The following is a 16,234-nucleotide window of genomic DNA, read 5'->3' as shown; positions in this document are numbered from 1 at the left end:
AATACCACAGGGGGTGTAATTAGATTTTGTGGTTGAGTACCGATGTCGGGGAAGTTCAGTTTACACCAAATGCACTCGGGGGTTTTGACTGCAGATGTTCAAAAGCAGAAAGACAGAGAGAGAATCAACAAACCCCTTGGGGGGGGGCTCTCATGGTAATTGGTGTTATACTTAATTGCTCGTGGGAGGCCTGTGAATCAGTAAAAAAAAAAAAATCCCAAAGCTTTTTAACAACTGCCTCAATCAAGCTCACTTAACTAACTTATCAAAAACTGCTCCAGCTGCAATAGTGGAGTGAAATGTTGCGTTGCATTGAAGGGGTAGGAAGTAATGGATTGCCTGCTCTGACAGAAGATGCTGTGAATGAACAATTGTATCCCACTGCTTGCGGTGTGCAGAAAGCAGTGCTGTGCAGCCTCTGTAATAGGAAGTGCTTACGGCCAGAAGGATCACATTATCCTCCACACGACCTTCGCCCACTCCTGCCTCATTAATGTAATTAAATAGCTAGGAATCGGCTGACCTCTTGATGAAATATTAAGATGATTTCTAATGCTAATCCATCCTCGTTTAATGTCAACACTTTATGTTGCTGGTGTTTTTCCTCTGCTCGGCGTGTGAGAAGAAAAAGTTGTTCTGTGAAGTGTTGAGAATCACCCACTTCTCTTCAGCCTGACTCATTCGCTTCAGTCGCTGATTTCCTACATTTTCCCAGATTGACTTTTTCAACAGCTGTCAGAGAGAACGGCTGCGAGCTTGTTGCATTAAGTATGTGAGGTTGGAGAGAGTGGTGTAGCATAGTAAGAGCAGGAGAACGTGAAAGCCAAAACACAACCTGTGATGCACTCTGGCCTGTTGAGGTTACTGTCTGCAGGGAAATCGTCTCCACAGCTCGTGCGGTGATTTCTCTCAGTTAAAGTTAATTCAGAATTCTTTGCTCTAGAGAGAAAATGTTATTCTTCAGATCTATGGGATTGACACTGATACTTGGCATTTACCGCTGAGGAGCTGGATAATTGGAGATTTGTCTGTATCCATGTTGAAAATATCTAATTTTGACTTCACATTTATGGGAATTTGAGGCAACACAGCGGCCCTGGGAATAAAATAATGGCTTTTTAACAACATGAAATAGTTTCGCAGTCTATTTTCTCCATTAAAGCATCTGAAAACTTGATGAAAACAATCTTAAAATCATTTAATCGTAGGAGTCCATTTGATCATACCTTTTTGTTAGGATATTGTCTTTTATATATGCAGTTTCCAAGGTAATCATTCATCATAACCTGTGTTTTAAAATCAAAATGATTTATTTAACAATGTCATGCTCGAAATTTCTAATTCTGACTTAACATGTATGGGAATTTGAGGCAACTCAATGGCCCTGAAAATAAAATAATGACTTTTTAACAAAATTAGATAGTTTTGAGGTCTGTTTTAAGTTATTGTAGACAAAAAATGTAAATTAACCCTTTGAAACCTGGATTGACATCTTGTGCTTCATTCAGATGCCTTTCACAAGCTATCTGACCCTTTGAAACCTGAAAAATTGATTGAATAGAAACATCCACCCCAGTAAAAAAAAAGTCTTAACATGCCACTGAGCAGTTGTATGACAGTACAATACAAATACAAGAGCAACAATTTGCAAGCAAAAAAGTTCACAATTTTACAAATGGTTGTCAGTGATCACAGGAGTGGTTTATCTTGAGCCATGTTTAAATTTTGAATTCAAGAGGAGCTAGTGCAACTGGTAGGTCTGGGTGTGATTAACAATGGTGTTTCCATGGTAACATGGGCAAACAATCCAACAACTGTTTTCAGTTTTTTGTCCTTTCTTAAATTGTTAAAATCAAAGCTCAAATACAGACCCTCCTTGTGTGAAATTACACAGTCTGGTCTCACAGATGACAGTGTGTTTATGTAAGGCCTCATTGTTTGTAGCTGATGGAGGAAAAAAAAAAAAAGCTGAGGTGTGCGTGAGAGGGGTTAGAGCGCCTCGTTCTTCTTCTGCAGGCACATTATTAGTGATGTAAAGGGGGCTGGGACACTGCAGCAGCTTTAATTGGTGTCTGTGTTTGTTTTGCCAGGGGACTCTCCCAGACACAAAATCAAAACCTGTAATAAAACACCACACACACGCAGACACACACAGAAACACACACACACACACACACACACACACACACACACACATTGCCAAAGCACCTAACAGAATCCAACAACCACACCGTAATCGGGCTTGTGCACAAAGTGCGCATGTCTTGCACATCCACAGATGGACAGACACACACTCACACACTTATTCAGCTGACACACACACACACACACACACACACAAACACACACACACTTGCACACTCATTGCCCCCGCCTCTCCCGCTCTCCTCCATGAATGGAGTTAGTCAGAGTAATCATTCAGGGCAGCTGGCAGCAGGAAATGGAATTGGATTGCTGCAGGGGTCACTCGGGGTCAAGAGCTTGGGTGTGGTTGTGGACACCGGGGACCTGGAAGAAGAAAAGCCTTTGCGACGGTGCTTTACATCAGCGTCTGGCAGCCACTTATTATCAGCTGTCATAACCACTCATCACTCTGAGTGACAGAGCTCCAACACGCAAAGTCTCCGTCACACACCATCTCGCATATTTTCTGTTGGCTTGATGAATTAGGAGTAAGATCATGCCTCCAGGTCTGAAATGCCTCTCTTGAACTATTGCCTTAAGTTAATGACTTATTCAATAATGATTCTCGTTACTCCGATTGTTGCATAGCAACGGCGGGCAGTCGCAGCTCGGAGAAAGAAGGGACTGAGCAGAGCTTCGGCTGAGAAGAAAAGAAAAAGAGGAGGGGAAGTGGAGGAACAAGTTTGAAATGAAATCACCATCCACATCATTTATCAGCTTTATTCATTCAGCTCAGAGGTTTTAAAGCCAAAATCCTGCACAGACTGACATCCCTCCTTTCAAGCTGTCTTTCTGAGGTTTTCAGAGCTGAAAGCCGTTGATGCGGATATACCTGTAGGCTGCATCTTAACTTGGCACTCTGGGCCAGACAGAAAAGTCAAGTACCTGGCGGTGTTCAATGATCAGTTTAAAGGCTGAATCATCTTTGTTGAACTTGCTACAACCCCTTAAAGAGACACTTTGCCGATATTCAACCAGATTTGTGTCAAAACAATGTGGGTAAATGAACTGTGGTAAACCTCCCTCTGTCTAACCAGTGCCTGCTGGGAAACTGCCAGATGACGCAAATTGATGCAAAACACGTCCTCTGATTGACTTTCTCTGGCTCTCTGGGCTGTTCATGAATGTAGTGAGAGACCTGGATGCTGCACTTTTCCCTGAAAGAGGCTCAGTGGTCCATGAAGACAACAACGGTCTGTTTCACGGTATGAAAGATCCCCGATCTTCTGCATTATGGTCCCGTACAGCATGAACGCTACAGACTTATGGTGGTCGAGCCGACACATTCTCATCCAAACTCGTCACACGGTGCCGCTCTGTCAGTGACCTTCTGCTACTAATGACATTTTAGGTATCCTTCTGCGTCATCTGTTTACGCTCCAGGATGCCGTTACCGTGATGTCAACAAATGCACATGGCGGGATGAAGCAGGACCGTCCTCATGTTTACACAACAGGGCGGGCCGTCACTAAGATGAGGCAACAAAGTCATTGATGGTTACGTTTAGGCAAAAGAGGCACGTGGTAATGTGTAGAAAAAGATCCACACATCTACAAGGTAAAGGGAACTACGGACTCCCGCACGGACGTCAGCTGTTTGTGGGACCCACCCGCCCGATAAGTGCACGCGCGCTCTTTATATCACGCTGTTACCGGCAGCCTTATTACATGATGACACACCCGACACTGTCAAGCCGTCTGCCGGTGTAGGATAACAACGCCACCAGTTATGTTCGAGCGTGTTTTCATCTGATGCCGTTCAGTCACGTTCCAGTTGAACACGGAAGGTGGCTTTCCGAAAGCACTGACAGAGCGCCACTATTTGACGAGTTCAGAGTGAGACTGAGTGGGCTGGCCGAGCGGCTAACCTATGCAGGCTGGACGGACGGACGGCATGATTTAATGTCGCCACGACGACGAGGCTGTAAAGCCATGTTCGATGCGGCTTGACTTTTTCTTTTTTGGCTTTTGCCTTTGGTAGCCTATGGGACAGCCTAAGTGTGAAAGGGCGGAAGACATGCGGCAAAAGGCTGAAGCCGGACTCGCACCTGCGGCCGTTGCAGCAAGACTCACGCATTAAAGTTCAAAGTTCATGAGAGGGGTATTTACTGATTTTATGTCGGAAAAAAAGACTGTGAAAGTCTCTTGAGCTTGTGTTAACTCGAGGACTTAATAAACAACATTGAGGTGCTGAAAAGGTAACTCATTTCCAGGTTATAGGACTCATTCCTGGGGCAATATTTCATTTCTATTGTTCCAAAAGGACGCTGACACATTATGTCGCCCACCAATGGGAGCGTTTTGTGGTCTGATGTGGCGCAGTGCATTCGTTTATTTGTAGCTTTTCTCCCTCTTGAGTGAAAATGTCTTTTTTCTCCATTTTCTCTGTTCACGTAGCAACAATTTCAAAAGTATTTGCTTCTTCCTCCCACATAGACATCTTTATTTAATTAAAAGGCCGTCTTTCCAGCGGTGAACAACTCTTTAACTAACCATTCACCACTTAGAGGAGATGTGAATAGTGTCGGTGCAGGAATCTGACTCCAAACTCACATTTATTAACTGCCAGTATCTTCCTCTCCTTTGTTTGTGGTGATTAAGTGAACCTCCTGCTGTAGGTTGAGCTGCGCCCACATACTCATGTGCCTTTTTTTATTTATTTTTTTTCCTTTTGCCATCGTTGTCCTGGAAGAAATGTAGAAGGGACACCATAACCATAGAAACGGGGTCAGCCTGTTGCTACGGAGAACTGCCTGTGCGCCACGGTGGCTCAGTGTAAGGGAGTTAAAGATGCTCCTCTCTTGATTTGCGGCTCTGATGGCAGCTGTGGCAGTGTGTGGAAACTGACACATTCCTCCCTCTTATACTATGCGGCACACGGAGGTTTTTGAACTGCACACCTCGTTTGAGAAGCGTGTCAGGTGCTGTCACCGTTTGTCTCCTGTCAAACATCCTGCGCCTCAGAAAAAGCAGAAAAAATATACTTCCTCTGCAAACCTGCACTCTGTTTAGATCAAACATGAAGCTGGAGTTGCTGAATAGACGACTGTGTTTCACTGTAGCACAGCATTTTCGGCTATAGATTTTTTTTTTATGCATACAGATGTAGTAGACCTGGTTCAGGACTCTGGAGAGAAGAAATCTGCACCGAGAGCTGCCCACCTTCCTCATTTTTATCGTACGCTGACGTACTTTTTCTATTTATTTATTTATTTATTTGCTCGGTTGTGTTTTTCCTCCCGGGTGTGTGAGACTTGAGTTGTTGGGAAGAGTAAGAGCAGGATCTTGTGTTAACCCTCTGATACTTGGTCAAACAGGCTTTACTTCTTTAAAAAAAACATGGCGAGCAGGCAATAACCGGCTTACCAAGAAATGACACCACCCCCTTAAAAAAAAGGAATTAACTGGAGAAACTGCCTAAAAATATTAGTTGTTCTTTAAAATAATTTGAAATGTATAATTATAAATACGTGTGTGTGTGTGTGTGTGTGTGTGTGTGTGTGTGTGTGTGTGTCTGTGTTTGTATATATAGTATGTCTTATATTTTTTCTTATGTCTTTTTTTTCACTCTGGTTCATTTTTAGTATTGTTCTTGGTACATATTTACTTTATGCACTTTTTTTGTAATGCCTTTGGTAATTGTATGTACATATTTTTATTTTTATTTGTTTTATCTTTGTACTTTTTCTTTGCTCCGTGGGTAAAAATACAATAAAACAGTAAACCATACATACTTTTGGTTTACTGTATGTCTAACACAAATGTCAGAATTGACAATAGACTTTGACTTTGAAATTTGACCTCTTTATTGCTCATTGCCTTTTCCCCAGTTTTTTGAAAGAAATCGCACCTATCTGCAAGGGTTCAGAGGTTTTAATAATAATAAACTTTTTTTTTTTTTTTTAAATATGAAGACACCAACAAATCTCTGAATCATTTTGGACTAAATTGTAGCTATGAGTTTGACTTTACGCTTCAAGAAAGGCTTTTGTCATGTTTGTCTGTGAAATGGTGGGGTCAATCAGTCAGTCAAGGTTTGTGTATTTAATGGAACAAAGCATTTTTTTTCTCATTTGTGATCAAGATTTTGTAGCTTAACCCTTTGAAACCTGGATCGACATTCCATTTTTTGCGTTGTGTTCTGACGCCTTTCACAAGTATTTCAACTTTTGAACCCGGAGCGAATTTATTTGATTTTTCTCAAGGAGAAACTTGGCAAGACATGTTCTGCAAACTGCAAAAAGAAAATTACATCTAAAAAGCATTTCTGGGGGTTATCTCCTTTTTTTCCTCTTAATTTCATTTTTTTGTTATTTTTCAGGTAATTTTCTTGTACTATATAATAATTTATTGCTGATTTTTGGTTCATTTCTTCGTAAGTTGCTCATTGCCTTTTTCTAGGGTTTTTGAAAAAAGTAAGCTCTTTTTGCCCAGGTTTCAAAGGGTTAAAGGCCCAGTGTGCAGGATTTAGGGGCAAAATGGATGTGTTTTAGTTTTTATATTGCACCCATTAGTAATGAACAAACAATTAATACAAAACTTACATACAGAATCTTCAGGTGACACAGTCATTCCTGCAATGTACAGAATGCAAAAAATGCAAAAGCTGTGACTAATTTGCTATAGACGATGGCTTTACTGAGATTAAAATTGTATGAGAGTTAGGTTATTGAGTGAAGAATCATAAAAAAGCTCAGAAGCATAAAATGTCCACGGGGTACAGCTGACATAGATGGACTATGTGGAGAAAATGTGCAATAAAAAAAGGATAAAATGTCTCAAATACTGTTGGATATAACTAATTAAACTATGAATCAAAATGATAGAAGTTTGAGGTTAATGCTTAAACCAGGGCCAGTGTTATTCACAAGTTTCACAGTTTAAATGGACCGACTGATGTTAGAAAAAACACGAGTCCATCAAATACAGATGCATCACGATGACGTGTGAGCTTTTAGAAGCTTCTCCCAGAGTAAAAAAAATGATGTAGCCTCTCTGTGATTCCACTGAATAGATATTTCAGCACTTTGGGGGGTGAAGTGAAGGGAGGAGGGTAAATTAATCTCGCAGCAGGACAGCTTTGCTCACCTTGTGTCTGATTTATGCTGCAATTTATCCTGCGTGCCAGGTTTTCATATCTGTACAAATCGCACTTGAGCGGGAACGTTAAAGGTTTCTATGGAATACTAATTTAACTTGTTCTTTAGCAATGAATCAAAATCTTCGGGTTTGACGTCACTCCCCTGAATGTTGACTCAGAGGAGGTTTTTCTCAGAAGCGGGCAGTCGGACAAAAGCCTTGGATGGCTTTATTTGGAGTGAATCAATTGAGTGCAATCTTTCGATATCAAACGCTACAAGAGTGCTTTTTTCTGTACCATTGATTCCTTTTGTGCTGCTCTATCAGAATCAATATTTTTATATTTCTGACTGAGGAGACTGCAATGTCTGAGCTGTGGCTTTTCTCGTCATCTGATGCAACTCTGTACAATTACCTGGAAGTTTGAAAAGTCTACTTTCTCTCTACTGCTTTGATGTCTGCTTTTAAAAGTGCAGTGATGGGAAGCAACATATGTATCTAAAACTAAAATAAATCAGTAATTTGTAAATGCTGGCTTCATGGTTAAGTTCCATACCTGCAGGAGGTAATTTGTTACAAATATCTGCTAAGCTCTTAGCGTGTCCCCCAGTGTAGTCAAAGTCAGACATTTGAGTAATAAACTGAAGGAAATCTCACTTTTGAGTGGAGGGGGACTTGAAGATTTCGGTGCAGGGCTTTTACGATTATTTTTTTTACAGTGTGGTTTTACTTCAGTAAATGATCTGAATATTTCTTTCTCCACAGTGGGATATACATCTCTTATGTTTCTGTCTCCACCACAATACAAACACTTGTCATGAGACTCTTCAGTCCCTGTGCAAATTGTTTTTGTGGATAAGCGTGCTGCTGAATTTTAAACATGTAAATTTCCTTTCACCTCCAATGTATTGGATGTGGAGGCAGATACGTCAAATAAAACCAAATATCTTTTTCTTTTTTTTAAGTTGTGGTGAACCAATCTCTAGCAGTGCTGAAAATACTATTTTTTATTTGCATGATTTGTCTTCACAGACTGGCAGATGTTTGCTGAGCAGTGCAGCTCTGCAGAGTTCAGGATGTGTCAACTGACTCACGAGCTTGTCAGTGACTCGCCGTGACAACATATCCATCACTGTGCTGGAGACAAAATAACACACGCAATATGGCATCACTTTCATTTGACAGAAATCTTTTTTGTAATCTCAACAATGCTGTATTGATTTTTGGATTAAAAAACACAAATTTATGACGTAAACATTTAAAATACTTCTCATGTTTGACTTTTTATTTTTGCTGGCTACATGCAGGCAGGATGGCAGCCTCTTTTAAAGAAGTCTTGTGCTTTTGAGTCCTGATGAAACGTTTTAGGTTGCAAATCCACAAACAACGATTCCTTTTTTTTCCTCGTTCAGCTTGCACACGCGACCCCGTCTGATCTGCAGGAGGAATTATGCCTCCTGCCATTCAAACCACATCAAACTGAGGTGATTCACATCTGTATCGCGAGCAAACACAAGGCAAGCGATGCAAATATACACTTGCTTACAAACACCACACTTTGTTTCTCCTCGTTTACACAGAAAAAATAATGAGCCTGCACACTGAGCGGGGAACTTCACAGCTCTCACTCAGTTGAAGGTCCCTGCCTTGTAATGCAGATGACAACATCTTGCTCCTCTTTGCTCTGATGTGCATCCTGCAGCTGCATAATTGCAATATATGTATTTTTACAACCCAGTCAGGATGAGTTTCTCCTCTGAATATATTAAGATTGCTGTCAAGTTTATCAGGATAAGCACCTAATTAGAGTTACTATTTTATTTCGGATACATCAGCAAGCTGTGTTTTGGTTTTTGTTGCCTCTTTCAGGTCGTTTTCTGGCGGAAATTAAAACTCTTACCCTTACCGAAAGGTTAATTTTAGGTTGTTATTTTGTCCTAGTCATTCACACTCTGCCCTGCAAACACTGACACATGTCGTGTGAGTCAGAAAAACATCCTGCCACAAAATCCCTCAAGTTGAAGGCTAAGGACACAAAAATCCAACACTCATTAATAGTGAGTCCAAAGCTTGTTTGTGTGGTTTAGATTTTTTAAAGGTTGGACGAGAACCCCAAACATCTCAGAGGAGTTGTGTGTCTTTAGAAAAGGGCAAAGGGGTTGTATCACAAAAAGAGAACGGGGGCTTAAAGTGGGATGAGTAAGCCATTACTCTGTAAGAAGCTGCCGCCCAAGTTCATTAATAGCACCATTGAAACCTTCATTAGGCACTTGTGCTTTCACTCGGAACAAAACACGTATCCACACTTTAGCCTTGATGCAACAACTTTACACAAAGAAAGAAGCTGAGGGCAGACTTTTTAAACTGATTTGAGCTATTTTCTAAATCTACGAATTTCATGCAATTTGTGAAACATTTCTTGCTAAGCTGCTCATTGCCCTTCTCTCATGTTTTTGAAAGAATTTGCACCAATTTTGCTCCGGGTGGAAAAGTGATGTTGCTCCAGGTTTCAAATTGTTGATTTGAACTGAGATGTTCCTAAAACGGTGCCTATGGAAAAACCTCTGTTTTCAAAAACACTGAATGGATTGCTAAATGTTTAATCTGTTTGCTCACAGGCGTTGACTTTACAAGCCACAGTATTGTTTTTACTGCATGTACTGCAGTGAAAGAAAGATTAATGCATCTTTAAAGTCATTAAAGCAAAATAATAATTTGACTGAGTAGCTGTGGTCTTTTTAAACAGTTTACAGTCTGATTATTCTGCATGCTGGGCGGAGTTTCTGTTTGCAGTCCAAAACCAAATGTAGAAACAATTTAAATTCTCATGTTCAGTACCAAACGCTCTGCCCCTCAGGCTACTGCTGCACATTACTGTGTTCACGTCTTGCAGAATATTGTAGTGGGATTGACAGAACAATAGAGAGTGGAATAAATGAGTAATGTTTTTTTTTCTCAACCGATTTATAAGTGTGTAACTACTATCATGCAAATCACATTTGTAGACACAGACATTTTTTAGAGCAGTATATTGTGAAGCTGTCACTCTGAGTGACTGCAGTAAACTCACAGTCAAGGACATAAGTCAGTATGCATTTTTCCTACTGCAGGGTTCACTGAACTACTTTTTTTTTCCAATATACATATAGACACCCCCTCAGGTTAACACAACCCTGTCCTCTACATTTTTTTTGGGAATAAGAAACACACATTAAATTGAGTCTGAAGTGTGTGTGTTTGGTGGCAGCAAAGTCACCAGGTTGATGAAGTGTATGGGATCAAAGCACTGAGCACTTGTTTTCCCTCTGCAGAAACACTCAACCTTACAGATAAATTACTGCGAAGATGACAAAGTGCCTGAACTCCAGTCTCGCTGTGCGTGCGAGCGAGCCAGACAACCTGGCGAGCTCAGTTCATTTAATTCAGCCTAGAATATGTGAGGGCAAAATGTCTCAGCTCAGGGCAAATAAAAAAACACCTCAGCTGCGTCTCGTCTTTCTCTAGTTTAATAACATTTTCTGCTTTTTTTTCTACACAAGCTTCTGTGTGCTGAATGTGATCGCTCAGCCTTCTTTTTAGGAATAATGGCAACTTCAGACACCATTGTTGGTTTCAAGTCTAAACATAACTGTGTCATTCAGCCAAAACCAGTGATGTGACCTCTATTCCCCTGAGGCCATTACAGAAATGTTTTCACCGTTTTATTCTGTTCAGTACAGAGCTCGCGAGATGACAAGGAGAGAAAAATAGATAAATGAAGGCCACTTTTTGCTAAATCGAGTGCACGAGACGGTATTGTGTGGCCTCGAGATACATTTCGTTCCCTCATTTTGATTAATTCGTTACCTTGTTTTGGTTCATTTGTGCACTCGTGCCATTCACAAAGCCTGAAGTGCAGTGCACCTGCTTTAAGTAAACGACGCAGAAGTTATCTTCCAATTCGTAGAATCCAATGCGGCAGTTGGGTTGACGTACGTTTTTTGGTTGTTGTTTTTTTTTTTTTTTTTTACAAGAATATAAACCTTTAAACCATGAGAAACTTGGTTTGATTTCTTTCAGAGCCATGGGAAAAAACATAATGAGCAACTTGGTAAGAAATGTCCTGCAAAGTGTAAACAAAAATTATAAAAGGTGAAGGAAATGATCTAAAAATTAGCTGGGGAGATTAGATGTTGTCCAAAAAATGAGGGCAAAATGTCCAGAAAACTGCATTATGTTTGATTAATTATTTATTATTATTATTTGTGTATTTGTGAATTTTTTTTCTTTTTTTCTTTTGCTTTGATCAGATAATTTTCTGGTAACTTTTTTAATTTTGGAGGCTTTTCTTGTTTCCTGTCTGAAACTGCTTTCCACCTGCTTTTACACGTTTATGAAAGAAATCACACCAACTTGCTCAGGTTTTAAAGGGTTAAGGGAAATGTTATTTGCAATGCTTAATGACCATTTCTCGGCTTTTTGCACCTCCTACTGTGGTGAAAGCGTGTTAAACATTTCAAGTAAAGCCTCAGTGTTGTCTGAAACCCACTTTCAGTTTTGTGAAACGTATTTTTGAAAATGCAATAAAGGGAAATTTCACAATACTTAAATAAGTCAAATCTGGACTAGATTATCACAGCGAGACTAAAGATGATTTAAAACGCAGTTTCAGTCTCCCGGGCTCTGTAGTTCAGCTTCTCCCGCTTCTTCATCCACACACGCTCACAAAGAAATGCACATTTTTGTTGAGCTGTGTGCTTCTGTCGAGTTTAGTGTTACAAATGAACTTGGAGATTCCTTGTTTTGCCGTAAATCTCTGGCTGTGACACACTGAGACGCAGCGGACAGATTCATAGAGTGAGATTTTCGTTTTTTTAATCTATTTTTCCTCTTTTGTTTGTCTTTCTCAGACTCTGCCCTGGCTGTGTCTCCGGTTCTTTTAAAGAACATAAGGAGAAGAAAATGAGCAATTTTGGAAGAAATGGCCCCAAAAAAATAGCCAGCAGTTTACAAGAAAATGCTCTGTAAATTAGCAAATAAGAGAAGTGAAAAACAACCCCCCCCCAAAAAAATTCCCAGGATATTCCTAATAAAAGGTGCTAAAATAGTGTGTAAAACATATTTTTGTAACATAATTTTAAATATATATTTATAATTAATATATGTAGTTTTCTTTACATTTTCCTAGTTTCTTTTCTTTAAACAATTTTCTAATATTATTACTTTTTAATATATAATTAATCGATTTTTTTAATATTAATTTGCACTTCTTCTCACTCTTTTTTGAATATGTCTGTATGTTTGTGTACGTTTATATGTTCATTATTCATTTCATTTCTTTTTTGCAACATATTCCAATTAAATTTCAATTTCTTTTCGCTCTGTTTTTCAGGACATCTTTCTTGTAAGTTTTACTAATTTCTTGCTTATTTTTGGGGCAATTTTTTGCCAAGATGCACATTGCTGTTTTTCCCATGTATTTTTTTTTAAAGAAATCTAATCAATTTGCACCAGTTTTAAATGTTTAAATGCTTATGAAACGCAATCTGAATGCTGCACAAAAAAAAAAACGGATATAGATCCGGGTTTCAAAGGTTTAATGTCCGTCATTCCATGTGTGCACACAAACATACAATATTCATACATGCAGTATGGACATGAGGACCTACAGTGAATGTCTACATGCAGCACATGAGCATTACTGTATTGATTTTGCATATCAGTGTAATTAACAAACAGTCCATCATTGAGATGACTGGCAGCCTTTAATGGCCTCTGCACTGCACGCTAGTTTGTCGGCATCTGGTTCAGACTTTACAGGAAAAATTTCCTCCAGCATAAATGGAGTCAAAGCTTTCAGAGTTCACAAGGTTTTCACAGGAAGATTCAGCCACCAACGTGTTTTCTTCTCCAGTAAAGAAAAAGAAAAAACAACACTCAAGCTGAAGCTTTTTGTTCGGGCTGACAAGAAACAATGAGCAATATTGTCTTTGTGACAGGAGAAAATTAAATTTTGTGAATTGTTTGCACTTGGCTGCTACCAGCTGTCTCAGCCGCGGCCTTATCTGTAACACAATTAATATGACAATGCTCAGATATATAGGCCACTGTATCATGGACTGCACCAGGCTCAGGGCCCAAAGTGTCAGGGCTGTACTTATTGTTTAATTATTTTTGTCTAAATCTCACCATGTTCTTTTGTTGACTAGAGATAAAGAAGTAAACCTGAAAACAAAGTGTTGTGCATCAGAGGTTTACTTTGAAAATAGAGTGTATGCATTTAACTCGCAGAAAATGTACATTTTCTGTAAAATGGTAAGAAGTGTATTTTGAAAAGGGACAATGCATGCAGCAAGTGTAAATTGGCATGCAGTTGCTGAACGTCAAAAAATTACAGTGGCAGAGAATGAGGGCAGAGCGGACATTCGGAGACACCGGCGGAGACACCGGCGGAGACACCGGCGGAGATTGAGAGCGGACACAGGCAGAGACACAACTTTTCATGTTATTTCCTTGTTTGTTTGTCGGTTGTTGTTTTTTCAATTCCAATTTTCAGGCTATTTCCTTGTACCTCTTTCCAATCCAAATTTATTTATAAAGCACATTTTATAAAGCACAATAGATTTACATTAATAACGAAAACAGGGCATAGAGGAAGCGTTTGCAAAATGGCAAAAAAAAAAAACCCTGCAAGCTAAACCACAAATTGGTAACTCTCACGCAGGGTCTGAGAACGCCAAGGAGAACAAACAGGTTTTAAACGAGATTTAAACACTTTTTATGAATTTCTTGCTAATTTTGGCTCTTGTCTTGTTAGTTGCTCTTTGGGAAATTTCTTGTCAAGTGGAAGAAGAAACCAATCCAACTCGCTCAGGTTTCAAAGGGTCTAAACACGGCCCCCCATCACTTTATTTCATCAAGAATTTTCTCTGTTTTGGGATTCTTTGTTCACCATGGAGGCGAGCCAGAAAAACAAACTTTTCTTTGTGTATTTAACGTAACACAGGATGAGCAATTGATAGTTCATTGTTTCTGTAAAACAAGGGACTATCCTCGTCTTCAGTAATTTCACTCAAACACCATTTTATCGTAAGTGTCACTTGTATTCACGGGGCTGGGCAGTGTGAGAGTGTCTCACCACCGTTGCCTGGTGACTGCAGCACTGTCAGCGCACCTAACAAGCCACGAACCACCGCTGGTCTTGTTTTCTATCCATGCACAAGTAAACATCACCCAGCAGACTGTGAGCAGGGAAACTGAGTGGAAACTGCATTGGAAGTTGATGTTCGGGGAGGGGATGGAGTCCCAGGGACGGGCTTTTGTTCGTGCTGTTTTATTTCCTTTTGCTTTGTGGAAATTCATTCGTTTTGACACTTCTGATCCGCGGTGGCTCCAGAGAGCAGCGGTACAGTATACCACCTGGTGCGAATCATGGCAGTCTCACAAGAAGGCACTGAATTTGAATTATCATCCAAGGGAGGATGTTACATGCAGTACTACATTTTTTATAGAACGCTTCTCTTTGTAATTAATCAGTTTAATTTGTGTCTCTTGCTCTTATGTCTTTATTAAATCCTTGGCTTCTTCTCTAAAGCGCTTCACATCCAGCTGGCTCTTGTTCTCAGAAAAAAAAAAAAAAAAAAAAAAAAAAGAAGTGGAAGTGGAAGGCAGCCAGCCGCTGAGATCCAGTCCAGGATATGTCCTGGCCTCGAGGATGGACAAGCAGAGAAAGGGAAAGGGGGGAGGGACGGGGATGTGTGCCAGCAAGAACAACATTACATTTACTGGAGTCGAGGTTTTCTTTGTGTGATAGTGCGGCACGAGTGAGCTCTTCCACAGAGACTTCATGTGAGAATTCATTGCCTCAGTGTGTGCGCTCCACTGCGGCCTTTGAGAGAAAACAGACAGAACTGCAAAGTGATGAGAGAGCAGTTTTTTAAAGTTACACTATGCGGTCTTTGTATGAGTTAGTGCCTCGTTTTTACTCTGAAATGCATCTGCACAGACACACTTAGAAACAGTGTGTGGCTCAATGACAGTCATGCACTGCTGGCGCCTCCATGATGCTTCCAGCGTGAGGGGAAAATTAATCTCATTGTTTGTTGGATTTTATGAACCAGCATCTCACATTAAAAAAAAAAAAGCAGATGTTGGATGTTGAAGGAGCCCCAAAACTTTATTCACTAGTTTCATTGAGCTGAAGTTGATCAGAGAAATTTTTGCGTGAAGGATTTTTTTTACAGAGGACCCTCAACATTAGCGTTATGCCTCCACACTGGCGATAACCAAGGCCAGAGGCAGGTCACGGTCAAGGTCAAGAAATATTTATTGTCCCTCAAGTACATTAAGTGCAAACAATAAATAGATTATAAAAACAATAACATTTAAAATCACATTTGACAAACAATATGTCAAAAATGCCGTGATGGAATCTCTTCAGATTTGGCACAAACATCCACCTGGACTCAACAATGATCTGATAAGACTTTGGTGGACATAGGTCAAAGGTCAAGGTAACTGTAGCTTCGTCTTTGTCATTCTTATGAATGCAATCTCTCAAAAACTACTTGAAGGAAATTCTTCAGATTTAGCACAAATATCCACTTGCACTAAATGATGAACTGATTAAATTTTGGTGATCATAGGTCAAAGTTCAGTTTCACTGTGACCTTGTCTTTGTCGTTCTTGTGATTGTGATATCTCAAAAACACAATTTTTTTTTTCAAATTTGGCGCAAGCATTCACTTGGTCATGACCCTTTCCTTATATCTATCTCATTTTTGTGAACACAATATTTCAAGAAAACCTCGAGGGAATTTCTTTAAATTTGGCACAAACATCCACTCTGAGTCACAGCTGAACTGATAAGAATTTGGTGGTCAAAGGTCAAGGTCACTGTGACCCCGTCTGTCACATTTTCATGAACGCGATATCTTAAAATACCTTGAGGGAATTTCTTCAAATTTGGCACAAATGTTCATTTGGACTCAACA

Source organism: Plectropomus leopardus, chromosome 18 (assembly GCF_008729295.1).
Source record: "Plectropomus leopardus isolate mb chromosome 18, YSFRI_Pleo_2.0, whole genome shotgun sequence".
NCBI classification, from domain to species: Eukaryota; Metazoa; Chordata; class Actinopteri; order Perciformes; family Serranidae; genus Plectropomus; species Plectropomus leopardus.
Note: the sequence above shows the minus strand (reverse complement) of the source record.